This window comes from Phalacrocorax aristotelis, chromosome Z, assembly GCF_949628215.1.
Source record: "Phalacrocorax aristotelis chromosome Z, bGulAri2.1, whole genome shotgun sequence".
Lineage (NCBI taxonomy): Eukaryota > Metazoa > Chordata > Aves > Suliformes > Phalacrocoracidae > Phalacrocorax > Phalacrocorax aristotelis.
In genome coordinates, this window is record NC_134311.1 from 9,851,255 (window position 1) to 9,868,832 (window position 17,578).

At 36.9% G+C, this 17,578-nt stretch overlaps 1 long non-coding RNA gene across 1 annotated transcript in view; it reads left to right on the forward strand.

The window, feature by feature from the left end:
- The window catches only part of LOC142049988 (uncharacterized), a 31,269-nt gene extending 14,459 nt beyond the window's left edge, over positions 1-16,810 (forward strand). Inside the window, exons 2-3 of the long non-coding RNA XR_012657875.1 lie at positions 11,429-11,515; positions 15,241-16,810. This is a non-coding gene — a long non-coding RNA (uncharacterized LOC142049988). The remainder of the gene's footprint in view (positions 1-11,428; positions 11,516-15,240) is intronic.
- Positions 16,811-17,578: the final 768 nt, after the last annotated feature.

The window sequence follows — 17,578 nt, forward strand, 5'->3', positions numbered from 1 at the left end:
TTTTAAAACTGTGAATATTATGTGACTAAAGGACCTTCCTTCATATTTCTCCCCCTTCCTTATTACTGTTCATTCACTGCCTTCCCTGTGATTAAAGGCAAAGGTAGAATTTGCAAGTATCTACGCGTGGTTTTTTTTTCCATCAGAAGTATGAAATACAAGGCTATGAATCACCTGGAAACATTTTCTTCATCCTCTAGGAAATCTTTTCTTGCTAACATTGTGAAGCCTGAATTGACCTGAGTCTTCTGCATTAATACTGTATGTTAGCTTCTAACAAGAAGATATAAATACCCAGAACTAGGCTAATTCCATGTATTTTTTATGCACATGGGAAATTGGAAGCATAATCTCATTACCTTACAGTGTTCCTCTCACTTTAATTTCAACACAGTGTTTTTATTTTCAATAACAGCAGAAACAGCATCTGCTGCTCTAGTTGTTCAATCTAGCCTCAAATGTGAGGTAAAGCAAGGATACTACATGACAAGAGTTAATTTTCTTTTACTGTCATACCCACCTCAGGGACATTATGTGACTAACATGCTCTGGAATGGAGCATGAGGATGGGTGACTGAATCTGATGTTATTTTTTTCTTTTTTTGCCTTCCTTTTTAAAAAATTCATTTAAAAATTCATACTGTCATGCAAGCCACCCAAGAACCTCAAGTATCCTTTTCTCATCATGCCACTTAGTTCAAGAAGGCCCAATTGCAGCTCCTGGGTGGATTGCCACTGATTGGAGCACATCTGTTTCAAACTTTTGAATGGTTTTCTTTATGTTTATACTTTCTTGGAGAATGTGACAATCAGGAATTTTTAAAAGTGGTTAAATTCTAAATCTGGAACTAAGCAACAGTGATGTGGAAAACAAGTGGAGATCAGCAAACACGCACTGCAAGGCTGCAATAGCTGGTTTCATATATGATTTTGGATTGAGAAGAGATTATAAACAGGAATGAACTGCAGGCACAAATACACTTGGTTTTCTCCTGGTCGGGAGAAGAATCAATATCATTTATTGTAACTATAACCATGAGTAATTTTATGACACGGTGACTTTGGGAAGAAAATAACTGCTGTGAGGAATTAAAAAAAAAATTCAGTAAATTAAAAAATCAGTACTAAGTCTCAGAACTTAATAGGAGTAAACCCTTGCAGTCAGAGATCATGACAGTACTGATAGGAGTTGTCAAAGTGGATCAGGTGTATTTAGTCAAAAGTTCATCCTCTGACAATTATCACTATTCCTCATTTCAGCCACAGATGTGCAAAGACTGGCATGATCAGGTCTCAGAGGTCAGGCACTATTTCAGCTTGATCTTTAACTCCTGAAGTTTGGGTCCAGTCCGGAAGTCTCAGGGTTATTATCCTCTGCTCCTTATTATACCTTGGCTGGCTCTCGTGATTGTTTTTTTTACACATATGCCTTGCTCTTCTATGGTAAAATCTTACTTTCCTTTGACTCATAGTAGCTCTACTGCAAATGTGCCCCACTGTCAGGCATGCTCAGCTACCAGTGGTCCTGACACTCTCTTCTGGGTCTTGGGCACCACCGTAAGCAAATACGTTTTAAGCATTCATTTTGTGTGTCTCTGACCTAAGAATGCTCTAGGATGTGAATGGTTAGCATATCAAGTCTGGTACACGTCCAAAAATTCCAGCTGTGATATCTCCACATACACTAGGATTTTTCCAGGCAGTTGGGCAGTTGCGGGGGGTAGGGAAGTAATTCAAGTAACAGGCTTAGATGCTTTAGCTTGAGCTACAGTTTCTCCCAACATCTTTTTATACAGGTTATATGCATTGGGGCTGAAGGGGCTGAAATCCATTCTCCATATCTTAAGAAAGATTCTAAGCTGAGGCCTTAGAGCCTCCAGTCTCGATATGCTTTGAACAAGAACTACAGAGTGATTCATGAAAAGTGCTTGAGAGCTTCACGCATTTTTCTGAAGAGCTAAAATTTCTCCAAATTAGGTCTCCTTCGTCTTCCTGGGAAACCAAAGTTGTGTCATCCTTCAAATCACTATTTCCCAAGACCTGGATAAATAAAGTAAAATATCGTAACTCTTTGGCAAATAAGAATAAGCTATTCCTGAAATCAGATTTTCAAATAATAGAAGTTACAGACAAGTATAGCCATTAAAGTTTGTACAAACATACATGAGAATTGAACACTGCAAATCAAAAGTTTAGGTATAAAATCCATTAAAAAAGAAAAGGAAAAAACCAGAAAGTAAACCAAAGTAGTGAGAGTTCTTTTTAATTTTTATTGCGGACTCCTTGGTATGTTGATTTACGTAAAAATCTTACGCAAACATTATCAAAACAACAGAAGTTGCTTGAAAAGATCAATTTTTTTTTTTATGGTATAAGACTAGCAGTTAAAGTCCTAAGTAGACAATGTATTGCTGATGAATATACTTTTGTATTTTTTAAAACTCAAAGCACAAATTCAAGGCTTTTATGAAACTAGCATCAGGCTTTCTGAAGTTCAGTATACAGTTTTCATAAGCATACAAACACATTTGAAAATAATTCTTTAAAATATTTTAATTGCCAAAAATCTTTGTTTTTAAGTATTGCCTACCCCAGCGTTTTTATTACCACTTTGTTTATATACATATATGAAAGATTCTATTTACCATTTTTTTCTCTTTGATTTCAAAATAAGCAAGAACCATGTAAGTAGGGAGATAACAGAACATAGCCAATATTCTGTTTGATCTGTTTAAAGAGACCAAACATTTTCTCAGAATCCACAGTATACTTGTCCTGGAAATAAAGGCATCTATGGGCTACAGGATGGAAAATGCTATTGTATTTCACATACCTATACCCAGTCTGAGCATGATTCCTGCATACTTTAAAAAAATTGTGCCACCTGTCTGGTGTTTTAACTTTATAATCTTCCATTTCTCTCTAGGAACTGACTTTTTCAGAAGAAAAGAAGGAAGCCTAAATCTGCATCCTGGTATATTGGATATTCTATCAGCTTCCCACCTTAATCCTTTTTTGTTTGCTCCCTTTTTTTTGTTTTGTGTCACTGAATGAAGCCAATCATTTAATCTGCTTTCCCACTTGCATGTACCTGTCAAGCCTGGCTCAGCTGCTTTGGTGTGTACACTTTCAAGTCTGCTAGTCTGAATCAAAGAAAGCTGGTCATATTTGGCTATACACAAGCGACTGCAACCTTCCTCACTCTGCAGAACAGCATGAAAACTTCCAAGAAGGGTAGCCCCTCTCCAGAGGTCTCTTACCTAAGGTATTTTTCTGCCCCTGTCCAACATAAGTACCTAGGTCTGAAGAATGAGGCTTGACTCTTTCTCCACAGTAGTCAGCTCTGCTTTTCAAGACCACTCTTGAAGACCTTTGAGCTGGTTTCTGTCAACCCCAAAATCGAATGCATGTACTATGAGGAGTCATTAAGGACTCTGGGTTTGTTTAGTGTGGAGAAAAGGAGGCTGAGGGGTGACCTCATTGCTCTCTACAGCTTCCTGAGGAGGGGAAGTGGAGAGGGAGGTGCTGAGCTCTTCTCCCTGGGATCCAGTGTCAGGATGCGTGGGAATGGCTCAAAGCTGCGTTAGGGGAAGTTCAGACTTGACATTAGGAAGCATTTCTTTACAGAGAGGGTGGTCAAACACTGGAAGAGGCTTCCTAGAAAGGTGGTTGATGCCCCAAGCCTGGCAGTATTTAAGAGACATTTATACAATGTCCTTAATAACATGCTTTAACTTTTGGTCACCCCTGAAGTGGTAAGGCAGTTGGACTAGGTAACATAGTTATAGGTTCCTTCCAACTGAAATATTCTATTCTGTTCTGTTCTCTTCTCTTCTATCCTATTTTGATTGACTGAAGTAGCATCAGACCCTTCTGCGTGGAAGGACCATGACGAATTCCTGTTCCTTTTCCCTGGAAAAATCCCCTTTGGTCCCAGTAGGCTTTGCATAATTCCTTATTTTTTTAGTGTCTTCTAAAATCAAGGAAATATCAATAAGTTCAAGTGTGTGTTGTGCTGCCAGTGCTTGTGCATTCACCCACATGCCATCTCAGCCTGAATACTCAGCTTTTAGTACTCTAGCCAGAGCTGTCCACACAGAAACTGGATATCTTTAGTCTTCCCTCCCCTACCTCAGCAGATATCAGTAAAAAGGAGTCCTTTCAATAACTTTTCATACTTTTTCAGGTCCAGGTTATATCCTCACCAAATCATCTGTCCCCAAAACCTGGACTTTCCCAGACACCTATATGTTGCATGATCCCACAGTGCATGCAACTATTCTTTCTGGCTGAAAATAAATATGCGTTCTTCAGAGAACAGTTTGCCAAGTACATTTATGACATTGAAACAGAAGTTAAGAGCATCACAGTGAACCAATGTATTTTCAAATTGTTTGAATTGATAATTTGAAAAAAAAAAGTCATTGGCAATCAAGATGACATTGGCATAAATGGCTCCTTATATGCAAATTGGACACTGCAGTGTACTGATAAGTAGAAACCCTTAATTTAGCAATTGTGTTTAATTTTAAAAATAGTATTTCAGAATTACAATGCTAATTGTATGAATTAAAAGATTATATCAGCAAATATATTTCTGTTGCATTCATTTATTGGTAAAACAAAGAACTGAGTTAAGCTAAATTACATTCTTCCCAATTTTTCTATAAACTTCCAAGTAGTCAGCACTTATCAAAATTTAACTCCCCTGCTTGGAATATGAGGTGTTTTGCTACTTCATCAAAGAACAGTGCCAAATAGCTGTGTACCTGAGGTTCAGAGAACAGTAACTTTATAAGAAGAAGGTAGAAAAAGCTCCATAAAGACCCTCTCACATTTTCACTGTGCTTGTCACTGTGTTCCTGAAGTATAAGATCAAGCTCCAGGAAAATCTATAAATGTCATGAATTCCAGTGTGAGAGCTGTAAGTGAATTTTCAGCCTTAGTCTCCTTTTAAAACAAGCAGTTATGTGGCTTTCTAGGTGGTATTTGTATATTGTAGTCATAATGAATTACTTTTTCCAGAAGAAGGAGTCACCCTTTCTCAAATACATAATTCACAGCACATGCAGGGAATGAGACAATAAACTTTGATAAAAAATGTAACTCTGTGGACCACAAGCAACTTTGTTATTAACTTGAGCAGGAATAGGATTTCACTCCGTTTTACGTAGCCTATTAACCCTTCATTACGGTAAAGCAACTTTTTTCAAGTTCAAAGGATATGGAAATTCTACTTTAAAATTTTTGCCTTCCTTCAGTATTTTTTAAACCATGGTTCTTGTTTCCCATGGAGACTTCAGCTACTCCAGACTAGGATTAATATATTCTAGTAAGAAAGAAAAGGTTTTTTCATTCACAAAAATAAGTCCTAATAGAAGTTTTCATAATGACCAGCCATAAGTTTGCCCCTGGTATAGACCACTCTGTGCTAACCTTTTTGGAAGTACATCACTAGGAAGAGACATTTTTTACACTGGTAGATTCTTCACGCAGAGATTACCCATTTGATACAATGGCCCATTCTACTACATAAAATATTTCTATTGATCTACATTTTTCAAGTCATATTGTGGAAATAAATAGCTGCTTACAGTAATAACTATTATGTATGAAGCCTGTCACTTTGATAACCACTGTTATTTCTTCATGGGTTTACTGTAGGTTATTTTCAACATAAGCTAGGCCTGCAATTAAATTTTTTGCTTGTTGCACTATAAGGATAACCTGACTGTCCTGCAAGAAAAAAATATTTAGACCTGAGTCTTTGTCCTGAGCATGATATTTCTCTAGTACTACTGCGTATTTCTTAAGGTAGCTTCACCATGAATCAAAGGAACCCACTCTGCAGAGCAAAATCTCTTGTAGTCTGAGATGTTTGGGCGCCACTCTCTCTTAGATGCCAAAGAAGGCAAGTGAGGACTTCATCATATCCTGGAGATTGTGTATTTCAGCATGGCTTTTTGATGCTGATCTGCTACCAGCTTCAGACACAGCCTGGGATCATTAGTCATCATGATGAGAAAAGAAGTGGAGATTTACAGAAATAAAAAAGTGGACCCATACTTCATGCTGCCGATGGAAAAGAAATTTGTTTTGCACTTGAGATCTCAAAATGTACTTCCAGAGGCAACTCTTCTGACAAATTTTAAATATCTTTTAACCCAACTTCTACAGGGAGATTTTTCTTTCTATGTAGGGCTTTCTTCACAACATTAAAAAGGCATGAGCTAACAAAGTATAACTGGAAAAATCCACATATGAAAATGACCAGGCAGCCTACCCTGGGGGCTAGACTACAACATGTAGTCACAGCTGTGACTCAGACATACTGAACGGCTCAGGGGAAGACTTGAAGTGTTGGGACTGCTTAGCAATGAACTGTTATCTAGTATTTTGAAAGACAGTAAAAATATGTAATTATTTATTTCTTTGGATTAACAGCTGGCAACAGTTTGCTGTCATCTTTACATCTGAACCTTTTGCTGTGACACCCACAGAGTTTATGTACTGTACTTTGTTTCTCTTTGTAGTACTGTGCTTGCTGTAAGGATCCCTGTATATTCAGAGATGTGTAGACTCAAGCACAACGAGTCACAAGTCTAAAAGCAGTGAAGTACAGACAATGTAAAGAAACAGATTTCTTAACAATTCAGGAAATGAATCAGGATGAACCTTGAATTTTTACATTGATAGAGTCTCTGACCGTTCCTACAGTAAACTGTGACAATAAAAAATATGAATATGTTAGAGAACCCTTAGAATCATTAATTTCTGTGACATTACGAAGTGTTATTTACCGATGCCTAAACTAGAAATTAAGCCAGTAGACAAGAAAACATCATTACAATAATAAGATTGATTGTACAAGCATGATTTTTTAATATTGTTTCTATTTTCCAGAGAAAAATAAATTATGCAGACAGTGCAACAATGAAGAGTTATTGTTATATATCACTAATTTCAGACCCTCAATCAAATATGTCGTGCTGACTAGAAATCTGCTGAGGCAAGTGTAATCACCACTCCCAGGTAACTGAAAAACTAAATGTATTGCAAAAATAAAGGAAAGTCTCTGCGTTGATATAAGTCAAAGCTGGTCAGTTCAAGTTAATGTACGCTAGTTAGTGATTTGTCCCATAGATATTTTGGGCCAAATACAGTCTTCAATTTTGAGTTGACATACATGCAATCACTACTGAGTCAATGAAGTTATATGGGATATCAGCCAAAGCAGAATTGACTCCTAGAAAAAGACTGCCTAAAAATGATTATCAAGCAGTACACATTTAGTTAGTAACAACTTTTGTACTCCAGATCCATTTTAAAGATCTAATATTTAGTCAATAAAAGTTATTTCTAACTATTTTATTTTGTACATCGCAGTGAATTTCTAGAAGCTACCACAAAATTATGTTGTAATGAATAGGAAACATATTTGTGACTCTAACCTGCTCTTACACTTTCTAAGCAAAGCTGAATAGAAGATAGCAGAACAGATGCTTATCCATTTATTTCTGCTCAACAGTGATAGATATACCAGCTCTTTCTTCTGCTAGAATTTCTGCGTACATCTGCTACAGCAAGAGCTTGCATGAAGACAGTTATGGGGATACATCTTGTTTAATCTACTGCTTTCTTAACCAGAAGTTGCTATATATTTGAACATTTTTTCTGTAAGGGTAAATACGTAAGACACATCTAAATCTTCTCTTTTAAGTCTGACACTTTTGTTTCAAATATATCTGCGGCAGTGAGTTCATTGTCTTATACTTGTTTTAACCTGTTGCCTTTTGAATTTATTTGTCTTCCAGCAAATCAGTTCTGTGTTTATTAATACTTGCATACAATAGATTTTAGCATTTTTCAGACAATCTCCATCTACTCTCCCATCTACTAACAATCTGATCCAAACCCCAGAACGGAGACAGTCTGATGCACTGTGATTCAGTATGCATGTGAATGTGTGTGTTAGTTTTCATACAAATGAACTGCATTTAGAGATCATCCCTTAAAGGGAAAGTAATATGTGTATAAAATGCACAAGTGCGTTTCTATTATTGCAAATTTGTATTTTACTTTTAAAAACAAGACAGCAAACTGACATAGCAATTTATAATACTTTAGATTATAAAACAGCAAGTAATCTTGGGCATAACTCAACAAAACCTTTTAGAACCTAAACATATACCTCTTCGGCAAAGGACTTTGTGATATTACGAAGTTAAGCACATACCAAGATTTTTGCTGGGAACAACTGTTTAATGCCAGAAGAGGTGAAAAAAGGCTTTGAGGTTTTATTGGTTTACTTCAGGTTTCTGTGAGGAAGGAGAAGTTGTGCACAAGAGAAGATACAATTTAAAGCCTATTTCTAGACCCTTACGTGGTTTTGTATGTTTGTTATTGCTTTGTTTCGTTTTTGCATTTAAAACAAAAAAGGACAAGCAGAAGCAGAAATTAACCTAGCAGGATCTTGCTGTGTGCCCTTTCAGGGTAATAGTATACACAAATTTATAGATAGTGAAAATCTCAGCAGTTTTTCAGCTTTGCAATGTCAGGATGAATCAAATGTATCAACAGAGTTTTGTCAGAAGCAGAAGCCAGGCTTTATGGGAAGATTGATGTGGTCAGCATTATGCATTGTAATCAAGCCATGAGTCAATACAGATTAAATATTGACAGAGGTACTTTGACTAGTCTGAGGCTAGAACAAATTCCTGAAACCTTCAGGAAGCATTATTATTATACCAATGAATGTATGGTAATAACACTGCTAATGTTATGCATTGTACAGTGGTGGACACTAAAGATGCATTTTCATGTGGAAAAGAAAAAAGAAAAAGAAAAGAAAAAAGGCCTGAGGCTGAAGAAGAAAACTGATATTGGATTTAGCAGCAGCATTAGAGAGAGGTTTTTAATGAGGTGATTCATACACCATTAACCCATCATAAGGCAAGAGAGAAAGTAGTGGCTTGGAAATGTATTGAGAAGTGAACATACCTTAGTTATGTTTGTATGGGACCACATAAGTGACCAGTAAAATGATGACAAGACTGTTAATAGGGGAGATTTTACAGGGAGTAAGAAATGGTTTGCTCATATGTGTATCAGTACTTACAGCAAAAAGTGTGAAGGTTGAAGTTTTAACTTCAAGCTCTGTCCTGAACCTTTCCACATCATGTGAATGTCATTATTTTAATGCTATACTTCAGTCATTATTTCCAGTGAAATGTCTCTGGATTCTGCATAAAATAAAATTCACAAAAGTGTACATATATTTTTTCTAAAGATAAAATGACTTGAAAAATTTATCACAAATGACACAGTGTTACCCCTGAATTTGGGCAATATGCAGCAGAAGTATAACTATTTCTTTTTTTTCTTTTGGTCCATTAAGGACACTACAAGTGAATTCAGAATAGCGTAGCACTTACATTATCTTCAAATTATTACAGAATAGCAAATGTATTTGAATTTGGACTAGATTGTGATGAAGTGTAACAATATGTAAGACCATTTGTTTGCAGAATATATTGTACAACCCTGCAATGTAACACAGACTGCATGACTACAGACTGAGTGTCGAAGTAAGAAGGGATGATGAATATTGTAGTGACAAGTTCTGCAAAATTTCCACCACAGTAGCCACATTTTCAGAAGATTAATTTCCTATTTGCAAACTAGAGTATCTCTTCATGTCTACTTCTGCATTAAATCTAACCAGTGCATTTCAGGTTTGCCTTTATGCGACAACTACAGACCTGTAACATGGCTTTCACCTCCTGAAAACAATGAAAGGTTTAGGACCTCAGCCTAACATTCAAGAATACAACTCAGTAACAATACATTAGGTTATTAAATTGCAATTACTTTGGGGTGAGTTTATTATGCAGGTTAAAACTTTGACAGCAAGAAGCTAACACTGACACTTTTATAAGGAAGAATTAACAGATAAATACAACTATTAAATCTACATTGTAGGATTTTTTTTTCAAGAGCAATATAGAAGATGGTGCTTGAATAACAATGAAGGTGCAGGCAGGAATATAATAAAACCTCATACTCCAAAGTTAAAACTTTCAGGATGTCCTTAAAATCAAGTAGCTTGTATTGACTCCTCAGTACAAAGCAAGAACAAATTCTCACCCCTAGCTCAGAGTTTGCCGAAGTAGCACAAATTTTTGTTGATTTCCATTCCACCTCTACTGTTATTTAAGGGTAGCTGTTGGGATACATTTAGTAAACAGGTTAAGTGTTACATGTCTGTTGCTCTCAAGGACTACATTTATTACAGTAAGGTCTACAATGCACTTGTACATAGAACTTACTTTCTTGAAAGCCATATATAAAAATTTACAATATCTGCAAACACTGAAGTTCAGAGAACTGTCTGTATTCATGGTAAGCCATGCATGGTACACATTTAACTCTACCTAATCATCCAGGATTAGTTCTCATTGGCACAGCAGCACAGACACTCTGGAATCTGTCATGAGTGACATAGCCACAAGGTTTGGTGTTCCACTGAGCTGGAGTCACAGACAGCAGCTTTTCCAAGTGGCATAGTATTTTTGTTCTCGTTCATATGTAGCTTCTTGCAAAGCAAAGAATAAATTAAAATTTTTCATCGGCTATCACATGCTTTCTGCTTTCTGTGTACTATTTCACCCTGTTGCTGATTGATAAGCAAGACTTCATATCAAAGTTTTCTGCAGCAAACTGGACTTGCAGAGCTTTAGATCCATCTTTTTCTCTCTCTTTCATTCTTCTCTAATATGCAACTTCTGTTGGTCTATATAGTTTATATAAATATATTATTTAAAGCTTGAATCTGTGCAAATCAGACTTTAAACTACAGGCCCTATATTTTTGCAGAAAAAGGATACAATTGTTAAGAATGCATGGTCTTCCACACTTTTGACTGCTTCTCTCAAATCTGAATTGCTCAATTCAGAAAACCAGAACAAATTCCACAGGTAACCTAATTTGCGCTAGCTAGTAATGGTCACAGAAGGATCATATTAGGAAAACATAACGAAAATATTTTGCTTTAGATTAACATCGGCTATATTAATGACATGTGCATGTAAAGGAAATCGGCTGACCACCACCACACCTCCCACCTAAAAAAAAATTTCAAAACCATGAATGAACTAGAGAAAAGTTTGACAGAAATCTTCCCCTCCTGAGGAAGCTTGACCATACAGATACCATGCCTTCAGGATTCTGGGGTGGCTGGAAAAACTCTTGAAAAACACTATAAGCATAATACTTCATCACATAGGAGTTTAGGAGTAAAATTATTTTGCTCTGTTTCAAAGTAGGTTCCTTCCAAGTCTCATTACAATTAAGAAAAAGTGGCTAAGAAGGGTTGTTGTTCAGTAATAATTTTTTTTATGTCCTGCTGACCCATTATCCCCTAATTCAGGTCCAAAGACCACTTTCAATAGTGAAAGCTGAAGGATAACCAGAGCAGAAGAGCATGAAGGTCATTACATGTCATGTAACCATGAAGGTAAATGTCACTGTTTATCTTGTGAACTCCATCTTGGCTTTCTCATTGCTCTGTTAGTCAGTGCTAGAAGGCAGAACCTCTTTGAACGAAAGCATTCAGACATTCATTTAAGAGAATATTTCCTTCCCAGAGGCAAGTATTTTGTGCAGTGTAAACTTTAGAAGTTATAAGCCATATGCAAACAAGCTGTGCCAGAAAGAACAAGAAAAGTTGTGATTGCAGAATGTAAAGTGACTCTTACCTCAGTCAAGAGTCCAGAAAAAATAGAAAGGTGTCTATTATGTCTTACTTGTCATCCTTAATTTTCCATAAAATCCACAGCAAGTGCTTCCTATCCCCCCAGACACACCGGGGCACATGAGAAAACACTATTTCTGATACTTCATTGGAGAAAAATCTCTGCACTGCTCTTCCATGAATGCAGTTTTGTACTTTTAACTGATGAACCTACAAGAGAATAAGACCTGTAATCAATACTTCAGTGTGATAATAGTGAAGCAGCCTCTATTTACACTATGCCCAACACCCTTGAAGCTAGCTCCACCATGGTGCTCTGCAGCTCCTGGGTACCATGCATCCATTTGGCAGTAACACTGAGAACTGTTGTTCAGCTGCTCATACCACCACCAGTACCTCATCCTGCATCATGTTGACCCATGTAAGGACACATGTAAGGACTCTCAGTTTATTTGCTGCTGGGAACCCAGGAGTTGTTAGAAGTCTTGTATATACTCAAGCACCCACTGTACGCATAGGAACTCTTTGGCCTCAGAGAAGAAGGAGCCTGAATATTGTTATTCATAATAATATTAATAATGTTATTATTAATAATAATAGAATATTTTTATTACTAGACCCTGCATGCAATTTTGTCCAACTGTACAGCTTTAAAATAGGGCCTTGTTAGAAAATTTTTAACATGATGAAGATACTGCACATCTATGCTGTCAACACTGTGTACAGAAATCAAGAAAGGAGATTGCTTACACAGCCATTTAGGGATTCTCACAAAGGGGTCACCACCCCTTTTTCATACCACCACCACTCTTTGTCATACTGTAGCATTAAAAACATAATGAATTCTTTACCATATGATAGTATCATGCATACTTTACTAATAATTTATAAAGGTTCCTACTGGCTTGTCAGTAAGAACTCTTAGAATCTGTAACCTAAATTAATAACACTTTTCTCATTTTGTATGTACATAAGCAAAGAACAGATTGAATATATCTAAGTTTAAAAAAGATTTCTTCCAGTGTAACATTTTGACTCACTATATTATTACTGTTGCTGAGTTATCATGAAGAAAGGATTGGGTTTGGATTCTTTGGGTTGGGTTGCTTTTTTTTAATTCTCACAAAATACTCTGAGGAAACTCTGCATGTTAATGAAATGTAAATGCTTTCACTTATTAAAGAAGAAATACTCTGAGCCATCAGAAGGATCACTCTTCTAAATGAAACATGGATAATTGCGTTAGAGTGGGTTATGTTCAGCTGAGTTCTGCAGAAGATTTTATTGAGTTAGCTGCGTATTTTTTCAGCTCAAGAGAATGGGTACAATTCACTAGAGAAAAATCTCATGATAGGTTTGTTTTAGACACAAACATTTGTTTTGAATAAATAACTGCAAATCCCTGTCCTAAAGATGTGTTACTGATGCACTGATAGTATTGGGCTTATCTTGTTATCACCAGGGCTTATGGATTTTTCTGAGGTTCATGGGTTTATGTATACATCTGTTCCCACAATGTCATCATATATAGCAAGAGTAAGAGATGAGATACTAAAATATGCAACAAACATTCAGATTCATAAACCCCCAGAAATGATTCCAAATACGTAATAAATTTCCTTATTAGGTAAAGCTCTTTTGGGAAGGTTTTTGTCCAAGATATAAAGTGTATTTTTAACTAATCATGTTAGATCCCTTTACTGTCAGGCAAAATGTAAACTAGATTCCCAACTCTGATGACTAGTAGATGGTGAAGAAAATGTATTTAGAAAGTAACCAGTCACTAGTCCAGCCAGGAAAAAACAAACCGTTGCGCTTATTACCAGTAACATGTAATTGATATTTAGATAGAAAGAGGAAGGGGGTCTTTTGCAAGACAAAAGTTGTGAGTCTATTAAGTGCTGAAAGGCAGCCAAAGAGGGGACTTGGGCATCAGAGCACCATCTCCTTCCCCTCTTGCCCTCTCATGTCAGAGTCTGAGGCTGTCTGTAATGAAAGCTGAGCTTACTTCATTTTTGCTAATGTACAATAGAATGTAATTTTCTTTGAGAGATACATTAATCTGCTTATCGCTGTGAAATGCTACACATACCATTACAGGAAGACAATTGCATTTACACTGGACTGAATAATAGGCCAAGGTGTCCAGCAATGAATAACTGATCATAGTTTATTATACTCCAAAATAATTTCAAGCAGCTTTTTTAGTCTTTAGCAGAATTTAGGAGCATTTTTATTGCATGTGGTTTGCTCATCAGACAAGCCAAGCTTATGATACTTCATGCCTACAATAATTTGTAATAGTTTACTACTTAATAGCTTCCTGCATATACACATTTTAGTACATAAGAAGTAGTCTGCAAATAAAATATACTTGACATTATTATTTGGTTGTGCAACTCTACTGATGACCCCTTAAGACACCAGATAAAGTACCTAGAATCTGTCACTGGAGAACATTTCCTGGTCTCCTTAGGTGCTAAAAAAGGATCTATTTTCTGAATATATCTAATACACAACAATAATTTCTTTTATATATTTTGTGTCTGAACACATACAGGAATAAGTGTGAACAAGAAAACGCTATGCCCTTACTCTGTTTCTCAGCATAGCTGAGGAAGGCCCCCAGTCCCAACCCTGCTGTGGGAATGTTGGTTAAACATGTTGCTTTTTTCTTGCACTGCTTCTAACATCAGAGAAGAGTTAGGCTTAGCTCAACAAAGCAGGCAAAGCAGGCAGTCTGAGAAACATGGTGTGTGAAATACCTCTGCCCCTTGTGAGAAGGGTAGGTTTTTTCCTAGGGGAGACTTGCAAAACTCTACGTGGAGAAGAGGTGCAAAAATCCTATTAATGAGATTTCTAGTCAGGCTTACCTAACCTTCAGCAATTTGAAAAGACACCTTCTCAATGACCAATGAACAGTATGTTTAGGCTTCACTTAGTAGATCAACTGTCTAAAGAAAGGTAGCTACAGTTATGTATAAAGTTAAGATGATTTACAAGAATTCCTAAGCTGCTATGATTTGGTACAAAAAAATTAAGTGAAAACTCAACGGAAAGGAGTCCTAGATTAGCCTGTCTCCTTAAAAAGAGTGAACGCTTAGCACTGAAACCTGCATGGAGAGGAACAGTGAACAGTTTCTGAACTGGAGAGGCTTTTGGGGCTTTTAAAAAGGGCAGTAGTTGGGAAATACTTTCCTTTAGCCTTGAAACTCAGCTATCATATATGTTGGCCAATTCTTTCAAGATCACATTTGCCACTGACCCCTCAAGGAAGACCACAATCATTTACAAGCTGCTAAGAAGTAACGAACAGAGCTGAAATGTAAAGCAGTGAGTGGAGCTGAGATAGGGAGATGGGCAGGTAAATGTACAAAACACACCAGTGAGATCTTGCTTATCCAATGCCTTGCTTATCCTTGCTTATCCAGCTTCCATCATTTTGGTCAGGATATGTGATTATGACTCTGAACATGTCCTTCCCATAGTCAAGACCTGAACCTCTCCCAGATCTACTTTTTCACGCTGAGCAACTAATCCTGAAGGGCAATATATGACAAGAAATGAGCAATCATCTCATGAGCCATCAGCACCGTTGCCAAGGCATCCTAGTGGGTTGGTGAAATCATCTAAATATATTTTGTCCCAAAATTCTCTTTTTTCCCCTTTTATCTCTGTAACAGTTTTGTCTGGTCTCCTGGTTTCAGCTGGGATAGAGTTAAATTTCTTCGTAGTAGCTAGTATGGGACTATGTTTTGGATATTTGCTGGAAAGAGCGGTGATAACGTGGAGATGTTTTAGTTGTTGCTAAGTAGCGCTTATGCTGGTCAAGGACTTTTTCAGCTCCCCGCGCTCTGCCGGGTGCACAAGGGGCTGGGAGGGGCCACAGCCGGGACAGCTGACCCCAACTGACCAATGGGATATTCCATACCACATGACGTCATGCTCAGTATATAAAGCTGGGGGAAGAAGAAGGAAGGAGGGACATTTTGGAGTGGTGGCGTTTGTCTTCCCAAGTAACTGTTACGCGTGATGGAGCCCTGCTTTCCTGGAGACGGCTGAGCACCTGCCTGCCCATGGGACGGAGTGAATGAATTCCTTGTTTTGCTTTGCTTCCGCGCGCAGTTTCTGCTTTACCTATTAAACTGTCTTTATCTCAAACCATGAGTTAGCTCACTTTTACTCTTCTGATTCTCTCCCCCGTCCTACCAGGAGGGAGTGAGCAAGTGACTGTGTGGTGCTTGGTTGCTGGCTGGGGCTAAACCAGGACATCTGGTTTAAGCCCTTAGTATCTTTCCTTGTAGGTGGGGAAAGCATTATTCATTATGAGACACCAAAACATATTTTCTTCTGTTTCTGAGTGAAGCTCGGGTCGATGTCTATTTCTACATTTGCTTTTAGTTCAACCTTTCTTCTTGTCTAATACTGCTTTGAAGTGACAACTTAATGAGAATTCTACTTGTAGACCATTCAATGCCAATACAACTGCAATATATATGTATATATTTTTAATTCCATATGTTTGTAAAACAATTCCTTAGTTTGAACATGCTTGCAAGAACTCTGTAGAGGTGTCACCTATTAGGCCGCACTTCTCTGTGTATTTTAATGCATGCAATACCCACAGGGACTAAAGCATTGTACACAGGAGGCAACTGTCATTACTTAGTCTTATTACTGGTGAAATTGAAGCACATATTTGCCCTAAATCATGCAGAAAGCAACAAAAACATAAACAGAGCTTATGCTTGTCATATAGTAAGTGTCTCTTTCTTCTCAGAGTCCTTTAAAGTTATATTTGAGGGATTGTTTATCCTTCTTTTTGTTCTTTTTTTTTTTTTAGTTTGACTAAGTATTTTTTGTGATGTTTTGCTTGATGACCTTTATTTTGTTTGAAGAGGTATAGTGGAATTGTTTGTTTTGAGACTTTTCATTAGCTTATTGTATTTATACGCCATAATTATTAAAAGTGTTCATGTTAATGAAAAGATGAAATGTACAAGTTGTGTAATTTTGATCTTCCGGGAAGTAAAGTTATTTTTAGCTTAGTGCCTGGATCCATAATATCTTTGATTTTGTGTTTTTTTTTAACCAATCACTGTGCACCCAGGGTTTTGCCGTTAGCAGACCCAAATGATCAGATGGAGTGCTAAGTTCAAGATAAAATCTTTCAAGATCCTGACTAATCAGCCTTTGTGGATTTGTAGAATCTATTGCATTTCCATATGTTGCTACAAAGATTGCTTCTGGCAGCAAGGCAGGATAATTTCCTTCGAAGGTCACCTATTATAATAAATGCGGCAATAACGGTGCAATGGCAGTATACTCAGAGCACAATTCATACATCTCTTCTACTATTCAGCTTCAAAGCTTCTAGTTCTTCTCAGATGTCATCAAAGAACCTCTCTGAAGTTAATGACAATGCTCAAGTTATATTGTTTCTCTTTGAATAGGCCAAAGCTTTTCCAAAGATATCCAGCAGATGTTCCTTCATTGTTGCATTACTTTCTGCAAAGTCCCTAAGATAATTTTTGAGGCTTTGGTTTGAATATACCCACTCTTGTTACATTTAGAAGAGTTAATCAAAATATGGTAACTCCTTTAATGGAATATACGTAAAAATTTACACCTGGGCCAAGTATTCAGTGATTCTGTTTTTCTCAGATCTTTTTCTGATGCACATTTATTTTAATGGTTTTCACTTTTTGTATACCGATAAGAAATACCAGTAATTCATCCAGAATATTAGACAAGCTCTGTGATAGTTGCCTCCTTCTTCAAAAGAAAATTTAAATACATAAGTCTTATTTTGATTACCTCTGAAAC